The following is a 19,512-nucleotide window of genomic DNA, read 5'->3' as shown; positions in this document are numbered from 1 at the left end:
AGAGGACGGGCCTCTGCAGGTGTAGAGGACGGGCCTCGGCAGGTGTAGAGGACGGGCCTCTGCAGGTGTAGAGGACGGGCCTCGGCAGGTGTAGAGGACGGGCCTCGGCAGGTGTAGAGGACGGGCCTCGGCAGGTGTAGAGGACGGGCCTCGGCAGGTGTAGAGGACGGGCCTCGGCAGGTGTAGAGGACGGGCCTCGGCAGGTGTAGAGGACGGGCCTCGGCAGGTGTAGAGGACGGGCCTCGGCAGGTGTAGAGGACGGGCCTCGGCAGGTGTAGAGGACGGGCCTCGGCAGGTGTAGAGGACGGGCCTCGGCAGGTGTAGAGGACGGGCCTCGGCAGGTGTAGAGGACGGGCCGCGGCAGGCGTAGAGGACGGGCCTCGGCAGGCGTAGAGGACGGGCCTCGGCAGGCGTAGAGGACGGGCCTCGGCAGGTGTAGAGGACGGGCCGCGGTTGGTACAGCCTGTGTTTCGGTGTGTTTTGGACCACTGAGTCTGGTCCTAGAGCCGCCCCACAGACACACGCGGCCTAGAGCTGGGTTATTGCTCTCTATATATGCTCGCTTGGGAAACGTCGGTAAAGTTTTATAATGCCAAGATGAAACAAACATATTTAATGTATCCTCTTATCTGTTGACTAGAACTATTTGATTAAAATCCTGATCACTTCGATTTTCTCATATTTAGTTATTCTTCTTGTTACCGTATATGAGAAAGTGTTTGCAGATGATTTAAATAGTCTATTGTTTTTAAAAGAGAACTGAAGCACTTGTCTGTCTTCAGGCTATGAAAGGAGATGTTGGGGCATGCTGTTCTTTCTCTCCCTCCTCCTCATCAGTCTTTACCTTCTCCTCCTCTCGTTCCCTCCTCTCTCTAGTTCCCTCAGCAGTTTTTTGTGATTATTAATTTGTGAGGTGTTATTGGGTGATCAACTGTCTTGTCAGGAGAATGGATGTGTGTGTCAGTTGTTAGCTATGATTAAACACCAACTCTGCAGAAAGGAGCGAGAGGGAGGAGGGAAAGCGTGAGGAGAGAGGCAGGGGAGAGTGGAGGAGTGAGAGGGTGAAGGGTGAGAGAGAGGCAGGCAGAGAGAGAGCGAGAGAGAGCGAGGAGGGAAAGCGTGGGGAGAGGAGAGAGGCAGTGGAGAGTGGAGGAGTGAGAGGGTGAAGGGTGAGAGAGAGGCAGGCAGAGAGAGAGAGAAAGAGCGAGGAGGGAAAGCGTGAGGAGAGAGGAAGGGGAGAGTGGAGGAGGGTGAAGGGTGAGAGAGAGGCAGGCAGAGAGAGAGAGAAAGAGCGAGGAGGGAAAGCGTGAGGAGAGAGGAAGGGGAGAGTGGAGGAGGGTGAAGGGTGAGAGAGAGGCAGGCAGAGAGAGAGAGAAAGAGCGAGGAGGGAAAGCGTGAGGAGAGAGGAAGGGGAGAGTGGAGGAGGGTGAAGGGTGAGAGAGAGGCAGGCAGAGAGAGAGAGAAAGAGCGAGGAGGGAAAGCGTGAGGAGAGAGGAAGGGGAGAGTGGAGGAGGGTGAAGGGTGAGAGAGAGGCAGGCAGAGAGAGAGAGAAAGAGCGAGGAGGGAAAGCGTGAGGAGAGAGGAAGGGGAGAGTGGAGGAGGGTGAAGGGTGAGAGAGAGGCAGGCAGAGAGAGAGAGAAAGAGCGAGGAGGGAAAGCGTGGGGAGAGGAAGGGGAGAGTGGAGGAGGGTGAAGGGTGAGAGAGAGCGAGGAGGGAAAGCGTGGGGAGAGGAAGGGGAGAGTGGAGGAGGGTGAAGGGTGATAGAGAGCGAGGAGGGAAAGCGTGGGGAGAGGCAGGGGAGAGTGGAGGAGGGTGAAGGGTGAGAGAGAGCGAGGAGGGAAAGCGTGGGGAGAGGAAGGGGAGAGTGGAGGAGGGTGAAGGGTGAGAGAGAGCGAGGAGGGAAAGCGTGGGGAGAGGAGAGAGGAAGGGGAGAGTGGAGGAGGGTGAAGGGTGAGAGAGAGCGAGGAGGGAAAGCGTGGGGAGAGGCAGGGGAGAGTGGAGGAGGGTGAAGGGTGAGAGAGAGCGAGGAGGGAAAGCGTGGGGAGAGGAGAGAGGAAGGGGAGAGTGGAGGAGGGTGAAGGGTGAGAGAGAGCGAGGAGGGAAAGCGTGGGGAGAGGAGAGAGGAAGGGGAGAGTGGAGGAGGGTGAAGGGTGAGAGAGAGCGAGGCAGAACAATCCTCTGTTAATGGATGAAACTGCAGCAGGAGGGGTTTCTGCTGCCTTCATGCATATGTATTTCTCTGCCTGCCTCGCTCTACCTGCCTCTCTCTACCTGCCTCTCTGCCTCTCTCTGCCTGCCTCTCTGCCTGCCTCTCTGCCTGCCTCTCTCTGCCTGCCTCTCTCTGCCTGCCTCTCTCTGCCTGCCTCTCTCTGCCTGCCTCTCTCTGCCTGCCTCTCTCTGCCTGCCTCTCTCTCTCTGCCTGCCTCTCTCTCTCTGCCTCTCTCTCTGCCTGCCTCTCTCTCATTAGTAGGGTAGTGCAGGGTCTCTGTGTAATTAGTAGGGTAGTGCAGGGTCTCTGTGTAATTAGTAGGGTAGTGCAGGGTCTCTGTGTAATTAGTAGGGTAGTGCAGGGTCTCTGTGTAATTAGTAAGGTAGTGCAGGGTCTCTGTGTAATTAGTAGGGTAGTGCAGGGTCTCTGTGTAATTAGTAGGGTAGTGCAGGGTCTCTGTGTAATTAGTAGGGTAGTGCAGGGTCTCTGCGTAATTAGTAGGGTAGTGCAGGGTCTCTGTGTAATTAATAGGGTAGTGCAGGGTCTCTGTGTAATTAGTAGGGTAGTGCAGGGTCTCTGTGTAATTAGTAGGGTAGTGCAGGGTCTCTGTGTAATTAGTAGGGTAGTGCAGGGTCTCTGTGTAATTAGTAGGGTAGTGCAGGGTCTCTGTGTAATTAGTAGGGTAGTGCAGGGTCTCAGTACTGTCTACGGGACACACATGCTTCAAGGCTAAGTTGAACAATACTCGTAGCTAGAGGTCACTGGGAGGTCAATTCACCTGCCTCTGTGTGTTTCTGTTCTAGCCATGGTACCTGTGTGTGTGTAGGAGGGAGGTCAGCTTTAGATCAACCTGTTCTCTGGCCTGGAAGGGGGGGGGGGGGGGGGTCATGATCTCTTTAGGTTAAAGGTCACCATGAGCGGTGGTGGTGAGACACCTGTAATAAAGGAACCTGCTGGCGCGTCGTCATACCATGAAGTAGTATGGACTGATTGAAGCTCGATGGTTTGTAGTGACGCCTCTGGCACTGAGGTGCTTCGACCGCTGCGCCACTCACAACCGGACGCGATTGGGAGTCCCACAGGGCGACGCGCAATTGGCCCAGCGTCAAAGCTTGTGTAGGCTAAAAGCTGTGCACTGGGAAAACCTTGGTAGAGCATGGGTGGAATAAGCATTGTGGTGCTCGTGAATTCCCGTGAGGTTTCTGCTTCAGACCAATTGTCAGTTAAAGTTAAGTTAATCTTCTTTGTTTTTAATGACACGGTAAAATTAGTATGAGTGTGTAGTGTAAGAGTCGATGTACAATACAACCGAGCTGTATTTAAGAGGTGCTTCGCATTCCGCTGTTCTCATAGTTGACGACAAATTCAAACTTAACCTTAATTATTTTCATTATGCTCTGTCTATTTGCCTATTTGTGCAAATTCTCTCAAGACGACCATTCAGAATCTCATCCCAAGCCTGAGTTGGTCTTACGTTGATGGTATGCGTTCCAAGTGGCTCCCTATATACTATGGGTACCTGGTCAAAGAGAGTGCTCTATATAGGGAATAGGGTGTAATTTGTCTTGCATTAATGTCCATCACTGTACCTTCCCAAGGGCATGTCAGTCAGCCAGTCATCAGTACGGATTGACTTGTTGTTTTTCGTGTTGCACAGTCACACGACTACAAGCAGCAACTCAAGAGGCAGCTACCAACACAGAGAATAGTGAGGTGCTGGACAGAGGAGGCAGACTCAATGCTGCGCGACTGTTTTGAGAATTGAACTGATTGGAATATGTTCAAATAATCATTTCCGCTAGGACTCATCCGTCAACATTGAGGAATATACATCATCAGTCACTGGCTTCATTCGGAAATGTGTTGATGATGTTGTACCCGCAATAACAAACCGGACATATCCCAATCAAAAACCCTGGACAAATGGAGATAGCCGTACCATGCTGAGAGCCCGTACTGCAGCATTCAATGTCAGCAGAACGAACCCCGATGACTCAGTGACACACATCGCGCAAAAAGACAATACAGAATCAAACTTTAATTGAAGTTCATCAACAATCAGATTTGAGTCGCATGTGGCAAGGACTACAGACTATGACAAACTACAAAGGCAAATCCAGCTGTGTGGTGCCCACCGAAGCATCCCTCCCAGACGAGCTCAACACATTGTATGCTCGCTTCGAGGCAGACAATACCGAGCCATCCAGGAGGACTCTCGCTGCTCTCGATGACCAGATGCTTTTTCTCTCCCTCTTCTCAAAAGAAGTGAGTACTCACAAAGCCGCCGTCCCAGATGGCGTCCATGTCCTCAGTGTGTGCCAGCTGGCGGGCGTCTTCTCTGACATCTTCAACCTGTCCCAGGTTGTAGTCCCCACCTGCTTTTGAGGAGACCACCATTGTCCCAGTGCCCAAGAAAAACAAGGCGACATGTCCAAATGACTATCGCCCCATCACCTCAGGTCATCATGAAGGGCTCCGAGGAAACTGGTCATGGCCCACATCAAGGCCAGCCTGCCAGGCACACTGGACCCACTCCAATTTACCAACAGATCCATGGAAGATGCCATTTCCCTCGCTATTCACACGGCCGTAACACATCTGAAAAAAGAGATACGTGTGAGAGTGAGAGTGAGAGTGCTTTTCATTGACTACAGTTCAGTGTTCAACACGATTGTTCCCTCCATGTTTGACACCACGTTCAAAGCACTGGGTCTGGGGACCACACTTTGCAACTGGATCTTGGACTTCCTGATGGGCAGACTCCAGGCTGTGACGATTGGCAACAACACCTCCCCCACACTAATTCAGGAGCCCCCCAGGGGTGTGTCCTCAGCCCTCTGCTGTACTCCTTGTTCACCCACGACTGCGTGGCTTTGCACGACACCAACTCATCAAGTTTGCTGACGACACCACCGTTGTAGACCTGATAACCAACAACGACGAGTCAGCCTGTAGGGAGGAGGTAAGTTAACTGGCATTGTGGTGCCAGGACAACAACCTCTCCTTCAACATCAGCAAAACAAAGGAGTTGATTGTTGACTTCAGGAAGCAGAGGAGGGAACACGCCCAGATCCACATCAACGGGACTGCAGTAGAGAGAGTCAGCAGTTTTAAGTTCCTCTGCGCCCACATCACCAAGGACTTAACATGGACCAACAACACCACCACTCTTGTCAAGATGGCGCAACAGCGTCTCTACTTCCTAAGGCAGTTGAAGAAATGTGGCCGCCCCAGGTCCTCTCCAAATACTTCCACTGCACCTTCGAGAGTGTCCTAACCAGTTGCATCACGGACTGGTTCGGAATTTTCTTCGTCCACGACTGCAAGGCCCTCCGGCAGGTGTTGAAGATGGCCCAGTACATCACTGGGATCGTGCTTCCAACCATCCGTGACATCTACTCAAATCAGTACCTGGCGAAAGCACAAAGCATCATCAAGGACTCCACACACCCCAGCCACGAGCTGTTCACTCCCTCACCGTCGGGCAGACCGTATCGGAGCATGAGGTCTGATACCAACAGGCTCAGAGACCGTTTTTATCTACAAGCCATCAGACTGCTTAACACTTGAAGTGGACTGACCATCTGCTCTGATTCTCTGCACCTTAGAACACATCACTACCGCTGCCACCAGACTCTTGGTATACTGCGCCATTTCTACACTTGTGCCTTCCTGTACTCTATTTATGCTAAAATATGTATTCTATTCTACTGCCATTTACTTTATGTTCATATTCTTAAATTGTATAATTTCGTATTGTCGAAGGAACCTGCAAGGAAGCATTTTGTTTGGACGATGTTTGCTGTGCATATGACTAATACAACTTGCAACTGTAATGCACCTTTATGATGTCACAATGAATGAATGGAATGCACCTTTATGATGTCACAATGAATGAATGGAATGCACCTTTATGATGTCACAATGAATGAATGGAATGCACCTTTATGATGTCACAATGAAACCAATCGTATCATAGCTCTGTTTCTCCTCTGTAAAAAAAAAAAAAAACATTGAAGGAAATCAAGCTTCAGTTATTGTTTGGGCTAATACGCTAATTGTTCCTAGCAATGGTTCCCGAAACCACCTTCAAACGTCCTTCAAACTGAACGCAGGGACATACAAATGGTATCCAGGAGTTCATCTGACTCTGGTTAAGTATTTAATTTCCAAAATGTTGCTCCTATCCCTTTAATATATGTCTGCTGACATTTTCGTCACTTTACTCCTCTGTGTATCTGTTGACAATAGGTGGAGAGTTGACTCTCTGGAGCTGTCAGTGGTTGCCATTAGTAGGCTGTACATTTAGCATAGCCGTAAGCAAGCATACATGATACCTATGTTTTGGCAAGAGCCTGCTGCCCACCACTCTCCCTTCCCTATCCCCAGACTCAGCCCTATTCCAACCTTCTACCCTCCACCCTTCACCAGCCCCATATCCCATTCCCCAGCCCTCCCTTACCCCAGCGCTGTACCCTAGCTCAGCCCTGCCTCCCCTCCTCCTCAGCCCCGTCCCACCCCCTCCCCAGCCCTGTCCTATTGATCAGGCCCCCTGCGCGTAGGTCCCCCCTGCTCCAGCAGCTGCCTCATTGGCCTCTCTCAGCGCCTGCTCCAGCGCATTAGAATAGAAATCCATAACCGGGGCTGTGCTCACCCAAGCAGTGGAACAAACCAAATGAAATGCTATAAAGCAATCTCAGCCACCGAGAGCCGCTACCCATTCATCCTGATCTCAGAATGTCACGCCAGCTCACCATCTCTCACCATCTCTCTCCTTCTCTCTCTCCTTCTCTCTCCTCTCTCTCCTTCTCTCTCCTTTCCTTCTCTCTCCTTTCCTTCTCCTTCTCTCTCTCCTTCTCTCTCTCCTCTCTCTCCTTTTCTCTCTCCTTTTCTCTCTCCTTTTCTCTCTCCTTCTCTCTCTCCTTCTCTCTCCATCTCTTTTCTTTTTTCTCTCCTTCTCTCTTCCTGTCCTGCTCTTATGCTATCCATAACACACCTTTACTCCTGCCTACTTGCTCTCTCTCTCCCTCAACCTGCCACCCCTATACCTTTCCCTCCACACCCTCCATTCCCTCTCCTCCACACCCCCTCCCTCCATCCTATTCTCCCTTCTACCCCCCTCCCGCCATCCTCCTCACCCCTCCACAACCCGATCCCTCCCTCATCTCCCCTACTTCCACACCCCTCCATCCATCCTTCCCCCCCACTCCACCTCCCCTCCCTCCATCCTTCTACCCCCCCCCCCCCCCCCCCCCTTCTCCTTCCTCTCTCTCTGTCCCCTCCCTTCCCCCTCTGAAAGAATAGATTGGGGGGTTAGCTGACCGGTCTGTAGAGGTCAGGTGACCAAACGGTCAGCCCTGCAGCTTAAAACACAGTCATGCCTGGCCCTTTGTTCCAACACACATACAGTATGCACCTCATGCACACACACACACACACACACACACTAGTGATGTGTCGTTGACTCATAACCCGTAGTTCCCGCGGTTATATCTACAGGGCGGTGTGGGTTTAGGGTCATGAAATATTGTATGGGCTATTTTATGTGTGATGATTGTGAGGCGCTATACACATTCGAAAGTCACAAGACGGGGACTTCAAAATGGCACATTAAAGGAACTGAAGGCTACTGTTCAGATGGGTTAAATGGAATTGCAGTCAAGAGATCTGGACTCTGACTGATGGTCTATAACCCCCTCACATAGCCTCATAATAATGTTAACTATAACCTCTCACATAGCCTCATAATAATGTTAACTATAACCTCTCACATAGCCTCATAATAATGTTAACTATAACCTCTCACATAGCCTCATAATAATGTTAACTATAACCTCTCACATAGCCTCATATAATGTTAACTATGACCTCTCACATAGCCTCATATAATGTTAACTATAACCTCTCACATAGCCTCATATAATGTTAACTATGACCTCTCACATAGCCTCATATAATGTTAACTATAACCTCTCACATAGCCTCATATAATGTTAACTATGATCTCTCACATAGCCTCATATAATGTTAACCATAACCTCTCACATAGCCTCATATAATGTTAACTATGACCTCTCACATAGCCTCATAATGTTAACTATAACCTCTCACATAGCCTCATATAATGTTAACTATGACCTCTCACATAGCCTCATATAATGTTAACTATAACCTCTCACATAGCCTCATATAATGTTAACTATGACCTCTCACATAGCCTCATATAATGTTAACCATAACCTCTCACATAGCCTCATATAATGTTAACTATGACCTCTCACATAGCCTCATATAATGTTAACCATAACCTCTCACATAGCCTCATATAATGTTAACTATGACCTCTCACATAGCCTCATAATGTTAACTATAACCTCTCACATAGCCTCATATAATGTTAACTATGACCTCTCACATAGCCTCATATAATGTTAATATAACCCCTCATATAATGTTAACTATAACCTCTCACATAGCCTCATAATAATGTTAACTATAGGTCTAGCTATTGCATTTTCTCCCCGGTCCCTAAATGTATTTGCTGTGCGAAAGAAGCAGAGATGAAAGATAATATTTTACCGACGTCGACCATATAGAAGCATTCATTCTATGGATTTAGGACATTCGGAGTGAGCAAAATGTTTTAATATTCTAGGGCCACAAGTAATGACAGAAGACGAGCTCGTATGTATTGTATTGTATTATAGACAAGTTGACTAACCAATAGCCTACTGAATGTCCCAAATGTAAATTTTTTTTTAAAGTAGTCTCTGACTACACCGCAATTTCTATATTAGCGGGTTACGGTCGAGTGCGGGCCACAGATTTTCACTTTATCACATATTGTCGGCTGGTTGCGGATGGGTTATTAGCAATTGCTGGCAGGTGCGGATGACCAAACAGCAGGTCTGATGTTGGGGCGGGGTTGTATGAGTAAAGCAGGAGGGGGGGGCTCATGGGTTACAAGCCCCAAAAGGACAATAGCCCAGCGCTCCCCTCACTTCCGAAACGAGGCCCGTCTTCGCCCCTCGTATTTAGTAGAGCACCCGGGTCATTAGAGGGGGCCATGCAGGCAGGCTGCATGTGATCAGTGTCCTCTAGACACACACACACACACAGACGTCGACCCGTAGACCCCGTTCTTTGAACATGACTCTGACCTGGGGGGGGTCGGGGGGGGGGGGGGGCAGGGGCGGGCCGGAGGAACAAATGGGTCCTGGTAAGGAGAATAGACGTGTGACAGCCCTATTCAGATCTAACTACCCTCCATTTAGCTGTGTTAGCAACAGCTAACTACCCTCCATTCAGCTGTGTGTTAGTAACAGCTAACTACCCTCCATTCAGCTGTGTGTTACTAGCAGCTAACTACCCTCCATTCAGCTGTGTGTTAGTAACAGCTAACTACCCTCCATTCAGCTGTGTGTTAGTAACAGCTAACTACCCTCCATTCAGCTGTGTGTTAGAAACAGCTAGCTACCCTCCATTCAGCTGTGTTAGAAACAGCTAGCTACCCTCCATTCAGCTGTGTTAGAAACATCTAGCTACCCTCCATTCAGCTGTGTTAGAAACAGCTAACTACCCTCCATTCAGCTGTGTGTTAGAAACAGCTAGCTACCCTCCATTCAGCTGTGTTAGAAACAGCTAGCTACCCTCCATTCAGCTGTGTTAGAAACAGCTAGCTACCCTCCATTCAGCTGTGTTAGAAACAGCTAGCTACCCTCCATTCAGCTGTGTGTTAGTAACAGCTAGCTACCCTCCATTCAGCTGTGTTAGAAACAGCTAACTACCCTCCATTCAGCTGTGTGTTAGTAACAGCTAGCTACCCTCCATTCAGCTGTGTTAGAAACAGCTAGCTACCCTCCATTCAGCTGTGTTAGTAACAGCTAGCTACCCTCCATTCAGCTGTGTTAGAAACAGCTAGCTACCCTCCATTCAGCTGTGTTAGAAACAGCTAGCTACCCTCCATTAAGCTGTGTTAGAAACATCTAGCTACCCTCCATTCAGCTGTGTTAGAAACAGCTAACTACCCTCCATTCAGCTGTGTGTTAGAAACAGCTAGCTACCCTCCATTCAGCTGTGTTAGAAACAGCTAGCTACCCTCCATTCAGCTGTGTTAGAAACAGCTAGCTACCCTCCATTCAGCTGTGTTAGAAACAGCTAGCTACCCTCCATTCAGCTGTGTGTTAGTAACAGCTAGCTACCCTCCATTCAGCTGTGTTAGAAACAGCTAACTACCCTCCATTCAGCTGTGTGTTAGTAACAGCTAGCTACCCTCCATTCAGCTGTGTTAGAAACAGCTAGCTACCCTCCATTCAGCTGTGTTAGTAACAGCTAGCTACCCTCCATTCAGCTGTGTTAGTAACAGCTAGCTACCCTCCATTCAGCTGTGTTAGAAACAGCTAGCTACCCTCCATTCAGCTGTGTTAGAAACAGCTAGCTACCCTCCATTCAGCTGTGTTAGAAACAGCTAGCTACCCTCCATTCAGCTGTGTGTTAGAAACAGCTAGCTACCGTCCATTCAGCTGTGTTAGAAACAGCTAAGTACCCTCCATTCAGCTGTGTGTTACTAGCAGCTAAGTACCCTCCATTCAGCTAGCTACCCTCCATTCAGCTGTGTGTTAGTAACAGCTAACTACCCTCCATTCAGCTGTGTTAGTAACAGCTAACTACCCTCCATTCAGCTGTGTTAGTAACAGCTAACTACCCTCCATTCAGCTGTGTTAGTAACAGCTAACTACCCTCCATTCACCTGTGTTAGTAACAGCTAACTACCCTCCATTCAGCTGTGTTAGAAACAGCTAGCTACCCTCCATTCAGCTGTGTTAGTAACAGCTAACTACCCTCCATTCAGCTGTGTTACTAACAGCTAACTACCCTCCATTCAGCTGTGTTACTAACAGCTAGCTAGCTACCCTCCATTCAGGAGAAAGATTGAAGTGCCTCTGAACGGGGTGCCAGCCTCCCCGTGGGCCCCTTTCAGCACTTTTTTTATTGAACCTTTCTAGACAAGTCAGTTAAAAAACAAATTCTTATTTTCAATGACGGCCTAGGAACAGTGGGTTAAAACCTTGTTCAGGGGCAGAACGACAGATTTGTCAGATTGTCAGCTCGGGGATTTGAACTTGCAACCTTCCGGTTACTAGTCCAACGCTCTTACCACTAGGCTACCCTGCGACGGCTACCCTGCCGTCGCACCTTATGGAGACCATGACGACAAAAGGGATATATATATATATATCTTTTTTTTTTGGTTACTACATATTACTATGAAATAACACATATGAAGTCATTTAGTAACCAAAACAAAGTGTTAAACAAATCAATCTATTTTTAGATTCTTAGTAAAAAAATGTAAAAAAAACTCTTGAATGAGTAGTAAGCGTCCAAACGTTTGACTTGTACTGTGTGGAAACACACACATACTGTATATAATGGTGTGTATGGACAGGAGTTATATAGGATGAGCCGGGATTACAATACATTATATATAGTTTTATTTATTCCACCTTTATTTAACCAGGTAGGCCAGTTGAGAACACCTTTATTTAACCAGGTAGGCCAGTTGAGAACACCTTTATTTAACCAGGTAGGCCAGTTGAGAACACCTTTATTTAACCAGGTAGGCCAGTTGAGAACACCTTTATTTAACCAGGTAGGCTAGTTGAGAACACCTTTATTTAACCAGGTAGGCTAGTTGAGAACACCTTTATTTAACCAGGTAGGCTAGTTGAGAACACCTTTATTTAACCAGGTAGGCTAGTTGAGAACACCTTTATTTAACCAGGTAGGCTAGTTGAGAACACCTTTATTTAACCAGGTAGGCCAGTTGAGAACACCTTTATTTAACCAGGTAGGCCAGTTGAGAACACCTTTATTTAACCAGGTAGGCCAGTTGAGAACACCTTTATTTAACCAGGTAGGCCAGTTGAGAACACCTTTATTTAACCAGGTAGGCTAGTTGAGAACACCTTTATTTAACCAGGTAGGCTAGTTGAGAACACCTTTATTTAACCAGGTAGGCCAGTTGAGAACACCTTTATTTAACCAGGTAGGCCAGTTGAGAACACCTTTATTTAACCAGGTAGGCCAGTTGAGAACACCTTTATTTAACCAGGTAGGCTAGTTGAGAACACCTTTATTTAACCAGGTAGGCCAGTTGAGAACACCTTTATTTAACCAGGTAGGCCAGTTGAGAACACCTTTATTTAACCAGGTAGGCCAGTTGAGAACACCTTTATTTAACCAGGTAGGCCAGTTGAGAACACCTTTATTTAACCAGGTAGGCCAGTTGAGAACACCTTTATTTAACCAGGTAGGCCAGTTGAGAACACCTTTATTTAACCAGGTAGGCCAGTTGAGAACACCTTTATTTAACCAGGTAGGCCAGTTGAGAACACCTTTATTTAACCAGGTAGGCCAGTTGAGAACACCTTTATTTAACCAGGTAGGCCAGTTGAGAACACCTTTATTTAACCAGGTAGGCCAGTTGAGAACACCTTTATTTAACCAGGTAGGCCAGTTGAGAACACCTTTATTTAACCAGGTAGGCCAGTTGAGAACACCTTTATTTAACCAGGTAGGCCAGTTGAGAACAAGTTCTCATTTACAACTGCGACCTGGCCAAGATAAAGCATAGCAGTGTGAACAGACAACACAGAGTTACACATGGAGTGTGTAAAGTATTCAGACTCCTTGACTTTTTCCACATTTTGTTACATTACAGCCTTTTCCCCTCGTTCTACACACAATACCCCATAATGAATGTTTGCAGCAAACGTATAAAATAAATGAATAACTGAAATATCACATTTACGTAAGTATTCAGACCTTTTACTCAGTACTTTGTTGAAACACCTTTGGTAGCGATTACAGCATCAGGTTTTTTTTGGTATGACGCTACAAGCTTGGCACACCTGTATTTGGGAAGTTTCTCCCATTCTTCTCTGCTGATCCTCTGAAGCTCTGTCAGGTTGGATGGGGAGCGTCTCTGCTGCTGAAAAACACCCCCACAGCATGATGCTGCCACCACCATGCTTCACCCTGGGGATGGTGCCAGGTTTCCTCCAGACGGGACGCTTGGTGTTCAGGGAAGAGCGTTCAATCTTGGTTTCATCGGACCAGAGAATCTTGTTTCTCACGGTCTGAGAGTGTTTAGGTGCCTTTTGGGGAACTCCAAGCGGGCTGTCAATTGCCTTTTACTGAGGAGTGGCTTCCGTCTGGCCACTCTACCATAAAGGCCTGATTGGTGCCCTTCTGGAAGGTTCTCCGGAACTCTGGAGCTCCGTCAGAGTGACCATCGGGTTCTTGGCAGTGGTGTAAAGTACTTAAGTAAAAATACTTTAAAGTACTACTTAAGGTAGTTTTATGGGGTTATCTGTACTTTACATTACTATTTATGTTTTTGACAACTTTTACCTTATTTACCACTACATTCCTTAATAAAATATTATAATTTTTACTCCTTACATTTTCCCTGACACCCAAAAGTACTTGTTACATTTTTTATGCTTAGCAGGACAGGAAAATAGTCCAATTCACACACTTATCAACCGAACATCCCTGGTCATCCCTACTACCTCTGTTCCCTACTGCCTCTGATCTGGCGGACTCACTAAACAGAGAACATCCCTGGTCATCTCTACTGCCTCTGATCTGGCGGACTCACTAAACAGAGAACATCCCTGGTCATCACTACTGCCTCTGATCTGGAGGACTCACTAAACAGAGAACATCCCTGGTCATCTCTACTGCCTCTGATCTGGCGGACTCACTAAACAGAGAACATCCCTGGTCATCCCTACTGCCTCTGATCTGGAGGACTCACTAAACACACATGCTTTGTTTATAAATCATTTATGTGCCTGTGGCTTTCTGTAAATAAATTACAATACAAGAAAATGATGACATCTGGTTTGCTTAATATAAGGAATTTAAAATGATTTATACTTTTTTTTTATTTATTTTTTTTTTATTTTTATTTTATTTCACCTTTATTTAACCAGGTAGGCTAGTTGAGAACAAGTTCTCATTTGCAACTGCGACCTGGCCAAGATAAGGCATAGCAGTGTGAACAGACAACACAGAGTTACACATGGAGTAAACAATTAACAAGTCAATAACACAGTAGAAAAAAAGGGGAGTCTATATATACATTGTGTGCAAAAGGCATGAGGTAGGCAAATAATTACAATTATGCAGATTAACACTGGAGTGATAAATGATCAGATGGTTATGTACAGGTAGAGATATTGGTGTGCAAAAGAGCAGAAAAATAAAAATAAATAAATAAAAACAGTATGGGGGTGAGGTAGGTGAAAATGGGTGGGCTATTTACCAATAGACTATGTACAGCTGCAGCGATCGGTTAGCTGCTCAGATAGCAGATGTTTGAAGTTGGTGAGGGAGATAAAAGTCTCCAACTTCAGCGATTTTTGCAATTCGTTCCAGTCACAGGCAGCAGAGAACTGGAACGAAAGGCGGCCAAATGAGGTGTTGGCTTTAGGGATGATCAGTGAGATACACCTGCTGGAGCGCGTGCTACGGATGGGTGTTGCCATCGTAACCAGTGAACTGAGATAAGGCGGAGCTTTACCTAGCATGGACTTGTAGATGACCTGGAGCCAGTGGGTCTGGCGACGAATATGTAGCGAGGGCCAGCCGACTAGAGCATACAAGTCGCAGTGGTGGGTGGTATAAGGTGCTTTAGTGACAAAACGGATGGCACTGTGATAAACTGCATCCAGTTTGCTGAGTAGAGTGTTGGAAGCAATTTTGTAGATGACGTCGCCGAAGTCGAGGATCGGTAGGATAGTCAGTTTTACTAGGGTAAGTTTGGCGGCGTGAGTGAAGGAGGCTTTGTTGCGGAATAGAAAGCCGACTCTTGATTTGATTTTCGATTGGAGATGTTTGATATGGGTCTGGAAGGAGAGTTTAGAGTCTAGCCAGACACCTAGGTACTTATAGATGTCCACATATTCAAGGTCGGAACCATCCAGGGTGGTGATGCTGGTCAGGCGTGCGGGTGCAGGCAGCGAACGGTTGAAAAGCATGCATTTGGTTTTACTAGCGTTTAAGAGCAGTTGGAGGCCACGGAAGGAGTGCTGTATGGCATTGAAGCTCGTTTGGAGGTTAGATAGCACAGTGTCCAAGGACGGGCCGGAAGTATATAGAATGGTGTCGTCTGCGTAGAGGTGGATCAGGGAATCGCCCGCAGCATGAGAAACATCATTGATATATACAGAGAAAAGAGTCGGCCCGAGAATTGAACCCTGTGGCACCCCCATAGAGACTGCCAGAGGACCGGACAGCATGCCCTCCGATTTGACACACTGAACTCTGTCTGCAAAGTAATTGGTGAACCAGGCAAGGCAGTCATCCGAAAAACCGAGGCTACTGAGTCTGCCGATAAGAATACGGTGATTGACAGAGTCGAAAGCCTTGGCAAGGTCTATGAAGACGGCTGCACAGTACTGTCTTTTATCGATGGCGGTTATGATATCGTTTAGTACCTTGAGCGTGGCTGAGGTACACCCGTGACCGGCTCGGAAACCAGATTGCACAGCGGAGAAGGTACGGTGGGATTCAAGATGGTCAGTGACCTGTTTGTTGACTAGGCTTTCGAAAACCTTAGATAGGCAGGGCAGGATGGATATAGGTCTGTAACAGTTTGGGTCCAGGGTGTCGCCCCCTTTGAAGAGGGGGATGACTGCGGCAGCTTTCCAATCCTTGGGGATCTCAGACGATATGAAAGAGAGGTTGAACAGGCTGGTAATAGGGGTTGCGACAATGGCGGCGGATAGTTTCAGGAATAGAGGGTCCAGATTGTCCAGCCCAGCTGATTTGTACGGGTCCAGGTTTTGCAGCTCTTTCAGGACATCTGCTATCTGGATTTGGGTAAAGGAGAACCTGGAGAGGCTTGGGCGAGTAGCTGCGGGGGGGGGGGAGCTGTTGTCCGAGGTTGGAGTAGCCAGGCGGAAGGCATGGCCAGCCGTTGAGAAATGCTTGTTGAAGTTTTCGATAATCATGGATTTATCGGTGGTGACCGTGTTACCTAGTCTCAGTGCAGTGGGCAGCTGGGAGGAGGTGCTCTTGTTCTCCATGGACTTCACAGTGTCCCAGAACTTTTTGGAGTTGGAGCTACAGGATGCAAACTTCTGCCTGAAGAAGTTGGCTTTAGCTTTCCTGACTGACTGTGTGTATTGGTTCCTGACTTCCCTGAACAGTTGCATATCGCGGGGACTATTCGATGTTAGCGCAGTCCGCCACAGGATGTTTTTGTGCTGGTCGAGGGCAGTCAGGTCTGGAGTGAACCAGGGGCTATATCTGTTCTTAGTTCTGCATTTTTTGAACGGAGCATGCTTATCTAAAATGGTGAGGAAGTTACTTTTAAAGAAAGACCAGGCATCCTCAACTGACGGGATGAGGTCAATGTCCTTCCAGGATACCCGGGCCAGGTCGATTAGAAAGGCCTGCTCACAGAAGTGTTTTAGGGAGCGTTTGACAGTGATGAGGGGTGGTCGTTTGACTGCGGCTCCGTAGCGGATACAGGCAATGAGGCAGTGATCGCTGAGATCCTGGTTGTAGACAGCGGAGGTGTATTTGGAGGGCCAGTTGGTCAGGATGACGTCAATGAGGGTGCCCTTGTTTACAGAGTTAGGGTTGTACCTGGTGGGTTCCTTGATGATTTGAGTGAGATTGAGGGCATCTAGCTTAGATTGTAGGACTGCCGGGGTGTTAAGCATATCCCAGTTTAGGTCACCTAACAGAACAAACTCTGAAGCTAGATGGGGGGCGATCAATTCACAAATGGTGTCCAGGGCACAGCTGGGAGCTGAGGGGGGTCGGTAGCAGGCGGCAACAGTGAGAGACTTATTTCTGGAGAGAGTAATTTTCAAAATTAGTAGTTCGAACTGTTTGGGTATGGACCTGGAGAGTATGACATTACTTTGCAGGCTATCTCTGCAGTAGACTGCAACTCCTCCCCCTTTGGCAGTTCTATCTTGACGGAAGATGTTATAGTTGGGTATGGAAATCTCAGAATTTTTGGTGGCCTTCCTGAGCCAGGATTCAGACACGGCAAGGACATCAGGGTTAGCAGAGTGTGCTAGAGCAGTGAGTAAGACACACTTAGGGAGGAGGCTTCTGATGTTGACATGCATGAAACCAAGGCTTTTTCGATCACAGAAGTCAACAAATGAGGGTGCCTGGGGACATGCAGGGCCTGGGTTTACCTCCACATCACCCGCGGAACAGAGAAGGAGTAGTATGAGGGTGCGGCTGAAGGCTATCAAAACTGGTCGCCTAGGGCGTTGGGGACAGAGAATAAGAGGAGCAGGTTTCTGGGCATGGTAGAATATATTCAGGGCATAATGCGCAGACAGGGGTATGGTGGGGTGCGGGTACAGCGGAGGTAAGCCCAGGCACTGGGTGATGATGAGAGAGGTTGTATCTCTGGACATGCTGGTTGTAATGGGTGAGGTCACCGCATGTGTGGGGGGTGGGACAAAGGAGGTATCAGGGTTATAAAGAGTGGAACTAGGGGCTCCATTGTAAACTAAAACAATGATAACTAACCTGCACAACAGTATACAAGGCATATTGACATTTGAGAGAGACATACAGCAAGGCATACAGTAATCACAGGTGTTGAATTGGGAGAGCTAGCTAAAACAGTAGGTGAGACAACAACAGCTAATCAGCTAGCACAACAACAGCAGGTAGAATGGCGATTGATTAGGCAGAGAGGGTCGGATTAACTACACACAGAGCCTAAATGCGGCTGGGGCCGACAGATAAAACATAAACAAGCAGAATGGATTACCGTGAATTAATGGACAGTCCAGCATGCATCAGCTATGTAGCCAAGTGATCAGTGTCCAAGGGGCAGCGGTGGATGGGGCAGGGAAGCTGGACTGGCGAGTGTTATCCAGGTTAGAAAACTAACAATGACTAAATAGCTTGTAGCCAGTTAGCTGGTTAGCTTCTGAAGGTTCTTGAGTGTGTTCTAAAAGTGTAAAGATAATAGCGGTTCCGTATCACATTGGGTGAGGCAGGTTACCGGAAGGTATAAACAAATAAAAAATCGAAAAGGGATAGAAAGTAAATATGGGTTCAGTGAGTGTTTGGGACGCGGCGATTCAGATGGTTAGCAGGCCTGTGCTAACAAGCTAACAGTTAGTAGACGGTGCTAAACACGGTAGCAGTTAGCGGACCGGGCTAAACAAGCTAGCAGTTAGCAGGCCGAATTTGCAAGCAAGGAGATAGCAAGGGCTAGAGAGTTAGCCTTTGGGGACGTCGCGATGGGGGGAGTCTGTTTATTCCTCTTCATGCGGTGACATCAATGGACCGGTCGTGGGTCTGGATATTGTAGCCCAGGAGCTCAAAATGTTCCGTTTGCGATGGGAATCCGGGGGTGAAAAATAAAAATAAAATAATAGATAGGTCCGTTATGCTCTGGTTAGAGTCGCGTTGTTCGAACTGGCGAGAGCTTTCCGAGCTAAAGGTTAGCTGATGACCGGTTAGCTGACCGGTTAGCTGAAGACCGCTAGCAATGTTTTGCTGAAGCTGGTAGTTAGTTTGCTAGTTGGTTAGCTTCAGTTGAGGGGTTCCAGATCCGAAGTAAATATAAATACTTTAGGAAAAAAAGCTACGTTGGGTGAGGCGGGTTGCAGGAGAGTATTTAGAAGAAGTTGAGGTTCAGCAAAAAGTTTTAAAGATATGTGAAGAAAACGAAACGAAAACAAACGATATATACAAGGAACACGACAACACGTCCTACTGCTACGCCATCTTGGAACTACTATATATTTTACTTTTGATACTTGAGTAAAAGTCTTTGGTTTAAAATATACTTAAGTAGAATTTTACTGGGGAACTTTTACTTGAGTCATTTTCTATTACGTTATCTTTACTTTTGTTGTGGCAGTTGGGTATTTTTTTTTCCCATCACTGGTTGTTGGTCACCTCCCGATTGCTCAGTTTGGCCGGGTGGCTCTAGCAAGAGTCTTGGTGCTTTCAAACTTATTCCATTTATGAACGGGGTATTGTGTGTAGATTGATAAGGAAAATGCTCCCTACTCCTGTAAACTCTCATCTATACCTTGTCCTGAGACCAAGGTATTTATTGCAAATAGTCATGTGTATTCTGGTACTATGTAGCCGCTAACGAATGCCAATGGTAGCATTGGGATTGCTCTATCCCTACCCCTCTCTCTTCTCTGAAGTTAGACTTAACACCATAGAGACACTGCTAACACTGGATCTCTCCCTCTGTCTCTCTATCCCTCCCCATCCCTCCCTCTGTC

At 47.5% G+C, this 19,512-nt stretch overlaps 1 protein-coding gene across 4 annotated transcripts in view; it reads left to right on the top strand.

Annotated features, from left to right (window-relative positions):
• Window positions 1–19,512, top strand: part of wdr7 (WD repeat domain 7) — a 314,307-nt gene that overhangs the window by 182,389 nt on the left and 112,406 nt on the right. The gene's annotated exons all lie outside the window — the stretch shown is intronic.

Source organism: Oncorhynchus mykiss, chromosome 5 (assembly GCF_057628025.1).
Source record: "Oncorhynchus mykiss isolate SJ-2025 chromosome 5, ASM5762802v1, whole genome shotgun sequence".
Lineage (NCBI taxonomy): Eukaryota > Metazoa > Chordata > Actinopteri > Salmoniformes > Salmonidae > Oncorhynchus > Oncorhynchus mykiss.
Note: the sequence above shows the minus strand (reverse complement) of the source record. Positions and strands in the feature narration are given on the sequence as shown.